Source organism: Sparus aurata, chromosome 6 (assembly GCF_900880675.1).
Source record: "Sparus aurata chromosome 6, fSpaAur1.1, whole genome shotgun sequence".
NCBI lineage: Eukaryota > Metazoa > Chordata > Actinopteri > Spariformes > Sparidae > Sparus > Sparus aurata.
The window spans coordinates 35,700,582-35,709,789 of NC_044192.1; positions in this window are offsets into that span (position 1 = coordinate 35,700,582).

Below are 9,208 nucleotides of genomic sequence, written 5' to 3' on the forward strand. Positions count from 1 at the left end.
CACATGGAACCCTTTTTGATGTTTTTTGTGGCCACTTTGGCCACTTTGGCATAAGTGTTTATAGGCACGTGGACTCGGTCAACACATGCACTGGAGAGAAAATTTTGTTTTGAGCCCAAAAGTTAAAAATCAGATATTTTGTGACCTTACACTGCACAGCCCTGCATGGAACCCTTTCTGATGGTTTTTGTGGCCACTTAGACCCTTTGGCATAAGTGGTTATAGGCACATGGCCTCGGTCAACACATGCACTGGAGAGAAAATTTGGTTTTGAGCCCAAAAAGTTAAAAATCAGATATTTTGTTGCCTTACACTGCACAGCCTCGCATGGAACCCTTTCTGATGGTTTTTGTGGCCACTTGGACCCCTTTGGCATAAGTGTTTATAGATACGTGGACTCGGTCAACACATGCGCCGGAGAGAAAATTTAGTTTTGAGCCCAAAAAGTTAAAAATCAGATATTTTGTTGCCTTACACTGCACAGCCTCGCATGGAACCCTTTCTGATGGTTTTTGTGGCCACTTGGACCCCTTTGGCATAAGTGTTTATAGATACGTGGACTCGGTCAACACATGCGCTGGAGAGAAAATTTAGTTTTGAGCCCAAAAAGTTAAAAATCAGATATTTTGTGATCTTACACTGCACAGCCCTGCATGGAACCCTTTCTGATGGTTTTTGTGGCCACTTAGACCTCTTTGGCATAAGTGGTTATAGGCACGTGGACTCGGTCAACACATGCGCCGGAGAGAAAATTTAGTTTTGAGCCCAAAAAGTTAAAAATCAGATATTTGTTGCCTTACACTGCAAAGCCTCGCATGGAACCCTTTCTGATGGTTTTTGTGGCCACTTGGACCCCTTTGGCATAAGTGTTTATAGATACGTGGACTCGGTCAACACATGCGCCGGAGAGAAAATTTAGTTTTGAGCCCAAAAAGTAAAAAATCAGATATTTTGTGACCTTACACTGCACAGCCCTGCATGGAACCCTTTCTGATGGTTTTTGTGGCCACTTAGACCTCTTTGGCATAAGTGGTTATAGGCACGTGGACTCGGTCAACACATGTGCTGGAGAGAAAATTTAGTCTTGCGTGCAAAAAGGTAAAAATCAGGGCCCGTATTCACAAAGAATCTTAAGGCTAAAAGTAGCTCCTAACAGGCGAATTTAGGAGCAACTCCTAAAAATAATGGGCGTGTCAGTCGTAACTTTAGGACTCCTAATTTTTGAAAATAAGAGTTATTCACAAAACATTTTAAACCTAAAAGTAGCACCTAAGTCTGGGAGACCTTAGAAGTAGTCCAGAGGACTCCTAACTCACTAAGACCTGGTCACAGCCGAATGTTTTGGAGACGCTAAATGACAGGGAATTATTAAAATGATGTTGGATGGACCGCGAAGGGATTGAAGTTGTGGTTGCGTTGGTGAGGGTTGCAATAACGTCCCCAACCAACCGAAACAATCCAATAACGCCAGAGTTAAAATGTTTGGCAACAGTCCGGTATTTGTCTAGGGGGAAAATGCAGCTCTGTGCACGGGACTAGTATTACCTGGGGACCTCAAGTGATTAGGAAATTATCCCACCACGTCAGTGTTTCGTGCGGCGCATTCGCACATGATAAGCGAAGTCTGTGTTTTAACTCGAATTTACTGACATATTCCCCGCAATCGATTGCACCGGAGCCCTTACTGGAGCAGCACAACGGTTAGATATGGATACTTTTAATATAATAACTGGTGAGCCTGTTGAAAGATGGAAAAATGTTCCTTACCGCATGCTGCCATGCATGTATTACATCTAATCATCTTTCGAAATTTCGCTCTTCTGATGAGCCTCCTGAATTTGCACCCAAAATGCTGTCAAAACTTTCATTTATAATTCCCAACGCAGCCTCCTTAATTCTCGACCGGGAAAAAGGCAGAAAAAGGTGTGGAAAACACAAAAAACCTTAAGAAAAACAAAGAACGACCCCAAATCACAGAGATGCCACTTTGCACAGGACTAATATTATCAAATGACCTCTGTGTTTGGTAAAATATAATAGGTAATTTGCGGTGGAATTTTTACATTACAAATTAAGGATATGGCAGATTCGCACGGGATTAAGATCACAGACGACCTCCGCAATTATTACAAATTACTGGAGGTCCCCAGGTTATACTAGTCCCTGTGTGAATAGGGCTTTTGTCAATCGGAAAAAGTTGCATTCCATCAACACGCAAATTGTATTTGACGCATGTTACAATATACTGGACATTGTTGCAAAATGGCCCGATTCCCGAATTTTAATGGAGAGTTGGAGAGCAAATGACGCTTTTATTGACAATTCACGCTTTTCATCGCAATCTTTCATCGCAATTTTGCCCTAAGTGCTTTTTTTTGGGGGGTGGGGGGGGGGGGGGGGGGGGCTGGGCAGTGAATTCTCCTCATAAATAAATTTCTTTATCCAGTATCTATTCATAGGCTTTGTCATGGGCTTGTAGGCAACTTCCTTATTTTCACTTCATGCATTGCGTAGCCTAAATGACTTTTCAATGGGCTTCCCTGTCACTCAACAACCAATCACCGTTGTCACCGCCTCTAAGTGCGTCCTTATAAAATGACATCATCCATAGCAACAGACAGTTACTTCTAGTTTAGGAGTTCACTGTTTTCATAACTAAAAGTAGGTCTCAGCAGCTTTGTGAATTACTTTTAAGAAACGACTCCTACATAAAAACTTTTAGTCCGATTTAGGAGTACTCCTTACGTTAAGATAAAAGTCTTTGTGAATACGGGCCCAGATCCTTTATGGCCTTACAGTGCACAGGGGTGCATGGAACCGTTTCTGATGGTTTTTGTAGGTTTTCTGGCCACTTGGACCCCTTTGGCACAAGTGTTTATAGGCACGTGGACTCGGTCAACATATGCGCTGGAGAGAAAATTTAGTTTTGAGCCCAAAAAGTTAAAAATCAGATATTTTGTGACCTTACACTGCACAGCCCTGCATGGAACCCTTTCTGATGGTTTTTGTGGCCACTTAGACCTCTTTGGCATAAGTGGTTATAGGCACGTGGACTCGGTCAACACATGCACTGGAGAGAAAATTTAGTCTTGCGTGCAAAAAAGTAAAATCAGATCTTTTATGGCCTTACAGTGCACAGGGGTGCGTGGAACTGTTTCTGACGGTTTTTGTAGGTTTTCTGGCCACTTGGACCCCTTTGGCACAAGTGTCTATAGGCATGTGGACTTGGTCAACATATGCGCTGGAGAGAAAATTTAGTTTTGAGCCCAAAAAGGTAAAAATCAGATATTTTGTGACCTTACACTGCACAGCCCTGCATGGAACCCTTTCTGATGGTTTTTGTGGCCACTTAGACCTCTTTGGCATAAGTGGTTATAGGCACGTGGACTCGGTCAACACATGTGCTGGAGAGAAAATTTAAGTTTTGAATCCAAAAAGGTTAATAACCTGATTTTTAGTGGCCGTACAATGCAATGGGGTGCGTGGAACCGTTTCTGATGGTCTTTGTGGGTTTTCCGGCCACTTGGATCCCTTTTGCACAAGTGGTTATAGGTACGTGGACTCGGTTAACACATGCGCTGGAGAGAAAATTTTGTTTTGAGCACAAAAAGTTAAAAATCAGATATTTTGTATTCTTACAGTGCACAGCCTCGCATGGAACCCTTTCTGATGGTTTTTGTGGCATTTTGGACAACTTTGGCACTCTGGAGGAATTTTTATTAATTTGTTCATTTTTTTCATGGCAGGGCGCGGGGGGGGAGGGGGTGGCAACCATAAGGGGGCGGTCGACGGTGCAGGTGGAGCCGTTCCTGATATTTTTCGTGCGTGTTCCGGCCACTCGGACCCATTTCTGCACCGTAAGGGCTCCCTCAACGCATGCGCGGTGCGGTCAGCACGGGCGCTGATGGAACCAGGTATCACCCTTTCCTTTCAGTCGGACTGCGTGCGATGTCCGCTCTGTCACCTGGAACGGACCTGTCCACCTTGGCTCTGTCCACTTACGCTGATGACCCTCAGCCTGACCCAGTTAGCTGTGGGGGAGGCGTTGGCGTTGACGTCTCCCCCCCGGTCCTCGCTCGCCTCCGTCTGCGTGGAGAATTCTGCAAGGAGAGCTTGGAGGTCATTAAAATAGGCCCTGCCTGACAACGGGTTCAGGTTCTCCGGAAGCCCCACCAATTTGTTACCTGGCCCCGGATACACCCTCCCTGTCTGCAACTTAAAGGGTGAATGCCCTGTCCGCAGGTTCACCAATGCTCTAATGGACATCAGTGCCAGGGGCAATGCATCCACCCAGTTCATCTCTGTTTGATCACATATTTTGGCCAGGCGTGTTTTGACAGTTTGGTTCATTCGCTCCACCTTACCCTGGGACTGTGGGTGGAACACTGTCCCGAACGCATGTTTCAGCCCTAACAAACTCTCCACCCTCATCATCTTGGTTCTTAAAATGGGTTCCGTTATCCGATCGAATTTTCTCTGGGAACCCGTGTCTCGGAATGTATTGGTTAACCAAGAACTTCACCACTGATTGACTATCTTCCTTCTTTGTAGGGATAGCTTCTGGCCATCCAGTGTATGCATCTACATTAGCACATATCGATATCCCTTGTGCGTTTCAATCATGTCAGTGTAGTCGATAATAATCTCTTTTCCTGCCTGCGTTAGCAGAGGATTTCTCCCCAGTTCTGTTTTCACTGTGGTTTTAGGGTTGTATTTGTTACATGTTTCGCACATCTTTTTCCACTGCACCTCGGGCCATACACATTGTCCTTTCCTGCGGCGAGGCTTGTGCTTGCAGCTTCCCTATGCTTTCCAGGTTTACCTGTAACCTGGTTCCTTGCTCCGCTCGCACTGTCATCATCTTGTTGTGATACCCTGCTGCTTTTTTAGCTGCCTGGTCTGCTGCATCATTTCCTTTTGCTGTTGCTGGCATCATGGCCTCTACATTTTATAATGGCTACTTCCTCTGGTAGCGTTAGAGCTTCTACTAGCTCTTTCATCTCTCCATGTTTAATGGGTTTTCCTGATGCTGTTGAAAACCCTGCTCTGAGCCATTGTCCTAACTCTACGTGGACTGCGCCTGTCGCATACGCCGAGTCTGTGTATATGTTGATCTTTTTTCCTGTCCCAGCTTTTAACGCTTCGATCACTGCCACCACTTCAGCCCTCTGTGCTGACTGTGGCCCTTGGAGCCTTTCGGCTTTCACTGTCTCAAACTTCCCCTGATTGTCCCTTACCACTGCGTATGCTGCTTTAAGCCCGTCCTTGTCATCCCTGTAGCAACACCCGTCTGTGTAGTAGTCCTCAGCTCCCTGTATTGGCTCTGCCTGTAAGTCCTGTCTTGGTTTCACCTCTACCCGCACTCTCTCATCACAGTTGTGCGGTTCTCCTGTCCCTATTCTGTCCGCCATGTTGATCCCTTCGTGCGAGTATGAGATGTTTGGTGCATTTAAAATTTTGCTAAGCCGTTGTTGTCTCAACGAGGTCAATGTGAACGCTTGTGAGTTCACATAGGCTACTACGTCATGTGTGCTCAGGACTTGTAGGCTATGCCCCATCACAATATGTGCTGTTTTCTGGATTATTTTTGCCAGTCCTGCAGCCTACTGTGTGCAGGTGGGGTGTCGTTGTTCCATGCTATCTAGCATGACGCTAACATACCTTAGTACTCTCCTAACTCCCCCTTTTTTCTGGAATAGCACACCGTTTACCACCATGCCTGTTCCAGAAACATCCAGATAGAAAATGTCTCCATAATCTGGAGTTGCCAGATCTACAGCGGCCGCCATAGTTTGTTTTAGTTCAATGAATGCCTCCTCGGCTTCTTGTGTCCAGGTCAAAGGTGCTGAGAGGTTCCTCATGCCAGCCTCCTTTACTAACGCCCGCAGCGTCTGTGTGAGACCTGTGTAGTTGGGTATATAGTTTCTACTATACCCTGTCAGTCCTAAAAAGGACAACATGTCTTTGACCGTGTTGGGTTTGGTGTGGTGTAGTATGGCTGATTTGTGAGCTGGAGACAGCCCCGCCCCCTTTTGGGATATCAGTCGTCCCAAAAACGATACTTGTTTCCTTGCTAGCTGTAGTTTAGCTTTGCTGACCTTGAAACCTGCGTCCGCCAAATGCTGCAAAACTGCCCTTGACGCCTGAAGACACACCTCAGCTGAGGGTGTCGCAATCAGTAAGTCATCAACATATTGTATCAGTGTAACGCCTTCCGGTAGCGAGCACGTGGACAGAACTGACTATAGAACTTGATTGAAAATCCCCGGGGAAAGTGCAAACCTTGCGGCAGCCTAGTGTATCTGAGCTGCTGTCTCTGATAAGTGAACGAGAAATAATCCCTACACTCTTCCGTTAAGGGCAAACAGAAAAAGGCGTTTGCCAGGTCTATGCAGGTGAACCAAGAATGGTCAGGAGAGAGGTTCGTGAGAGCTACGTAAGGATTAGGAGCTGGCACCGTCTGTGTCCCCAAGATGTCATTTACGGCGCGAAGGTCATGTGCCGTACGGTATTTACCTGTGCCTTTCCTTTCTACCAGTAGAATGGGTGTATTCCACTGTGAGAAAGAGGGTTCTAACACTCCACTTTCCCACAATCCTTCAATAGTGTCTGCTATCCCCTCTTCAGCTTGAGGTTTGTGGGGATATTGACTACGCCATATAGGCGAGGATGTGTTTACTAAGAATTTAACTTGATCACATTGTGGTAGCCCTACATCCGTAGGGCCGCTAGCCCACAATGTTGATGGTAACCCGTCAATAAGTGCTGCCGCATCTGGGTGATCAGTTTTTTCCCTGCCGTGATGTCTGGCAATCTGAAGTTCTTCCAGGAGGCATGTGTCATCGGACGTGAGTGCGATACAATAGGTTTTAGCGGCAGGGGAATATGTTATTTGAGGTATCGGAGTGGACTGCCAGTCGGTCGCTGTTTTCGCTCTTTTAACCATCCCCCCCAGTTCTTTGGCCTCATATTTTGGGTGCAAGGCGAGAGATACATGTTGTACAAATTCATCACTCATCATGTACCAGTAAGCCTGTTCATCCGACAACTCTACCTCAGCCGCGACCCCTTGCGGCGCAACATACAGATTTCTTTCACTGTGCTGCCAGTGTTTACCCTTCAACCGACTCCGAAACTGTTCCTGATACCACTCTGTGTTTTGCCTGTCATAAAATAGTGTGACATGTGGAGGATCGGGAGGCGGGACATACGGTTCGAGGGAGACGATCCAGGGTTTCCACAACATAAACGCGGAAAGCACGCCCCCATGCGCCGTTGTTTCCAGTAACAGTCGGCCCCAGTATATGTCTGCATATTCTTCCTCAATTGGCTTCAGCAGATACTGCCCTCCCCCCTGCTCTGCATTACAGTTGAGTTCTGTGCCATCCGGCAAAGTCACCACCAGTCCATCCGGACTGCATAAAATTGACGCCCCCTGTCGCGTCAACAAATCTCTGCCCAGCAGGTTTACAGGTACAGTAGGGGAGTAAACAAACGGGTGAGTCAGTGATTGCTTTCCTAGCACGGTCAGCAATGGTTTAGTGTATGGCAGTATCTGTGGTTCCCCAGAAAAACCCATTACGGTCGTGGTTTTACTTGATAGTGTCCCTGGTTGAACGGCGTTCAGAGTGGAGCACGTGGCTCCCGTGTCAACCAAGAAAGGCAGTTCACATTTATCGACCCGTACGAGCAGCATCGGCTCTGCCTCTGCGTTGCCGCCCTGGTCTTTCTGTGGGGTGTGTCACTGTGACTCTGGCCATTCCCACCCCTGCCAGTCTCCCTGTTGTTGTGAAACCTGCATTTGCGTGATGTGTCCCCCTCGTGGAGGGCCTCCTGCCTGTGGTGGACCGCCTCCTCCTCTTTTGCGAGGTCCGTAAGACTGACGGGTATCTTGCTGCTGATTATTCGGGTTCTCTGGGCACTCTCTCACCCAGTGTCCTGTTTTGCCACACAAGAAGCATGTTCCCCTGCCCATGTTACGCGGTTGCCCACGGAACGACCCCCTTCCCCCGTAACCGCCACGACCTCCTCTACCACTCTGTCCATTGTACCCTTGATACATTACATTTCCCTCAGGGACAGGATGTGAGTCAGGAAAGTCAGAGTCAGTAGAGCCCACCATGGCTTTCTTGGGCTCTGGTTTTTGTTTTTTCTTTTCCGTAGCTGTAGCCCTCGCCTCGCTCAATTGCAGCTTTAATAGCTGTGCCTGTAGGTCTTTTAGGGTGGATTTCTCCTCCTGTTTTTGATCAAGCGCTCTGGTCAGGTGATGTATCAGGTGCTTCTCCCACACATGAGAGTCGCACCCCGCCATGTCTGGATTATTTTTCATGGCGTCCCTAACGTCCGCTGGCACTCCCTCCAACACCGCCTGTCTATACCATTCCCTCTGGACTCCGGGCTTACCCGGGTGACAGCCAGTATGCTGAGTCCAAGTATTTTTACTTTTATCCAGAAACTCTCGAGGAGACTGCTCCCCGTCCCACTTCAGCTTAGGCACGGCCGCTGCATTTGGCAATGGATATTTTGCTCTAATGGCTGTTCCCAAATCTGAGATGACATTGACTAGTGGTGTGTCGTCCAGTGTAAGTATTGTGCGCGCTTCATTTTCTATCTCCCTTCCATCCGCTGTGGACAGACATCTGCACATTATGGCCCTAAAATCTCCCAACGCCAAGCGGTTTTCTGCGGTCAGACTGTCTACCTGTCCCAGCCATTTGCCTCCTCCCTCCAATATTGGGGGCAATTTGTCTATGATTGCCTGCACGTCCCCCACTTTATAGGGTTTATACCTATCCCGCCCTCCATCTGGTGGCTACCAATGGATATTGATATTCTACCCTCGGCTGTGCCCTCAGTTTCCCCATCTCCCTTGACCCAGACAGCTCTCTAGGTCTTACCTGAGCTCCTCTGGTACCAAGTTCTTCTTCTAAATGCTCTAGCATTACGGCCGATTTGTCGAGCATGTCGTTCAGGGCGTGGTATGTGCGCTCCCGGTCCCGACTCCCCTGACCACTGCACTCCTTGTGTTCCTCATCGCTGCTCCCTTCCCCATCTGACGGATACCAGACTCCCTCCAGTGTCCCTTCTACCTCTGCTTTCCTTCCTGTCTCTTTCCACGTACCTTCCATTCTTATATCTACTTTGCCTATATTATCAGGGGCGTCGTCGGGGGATGGTGTTCGGCCGGACTGTACCCGTGTCATTGTTC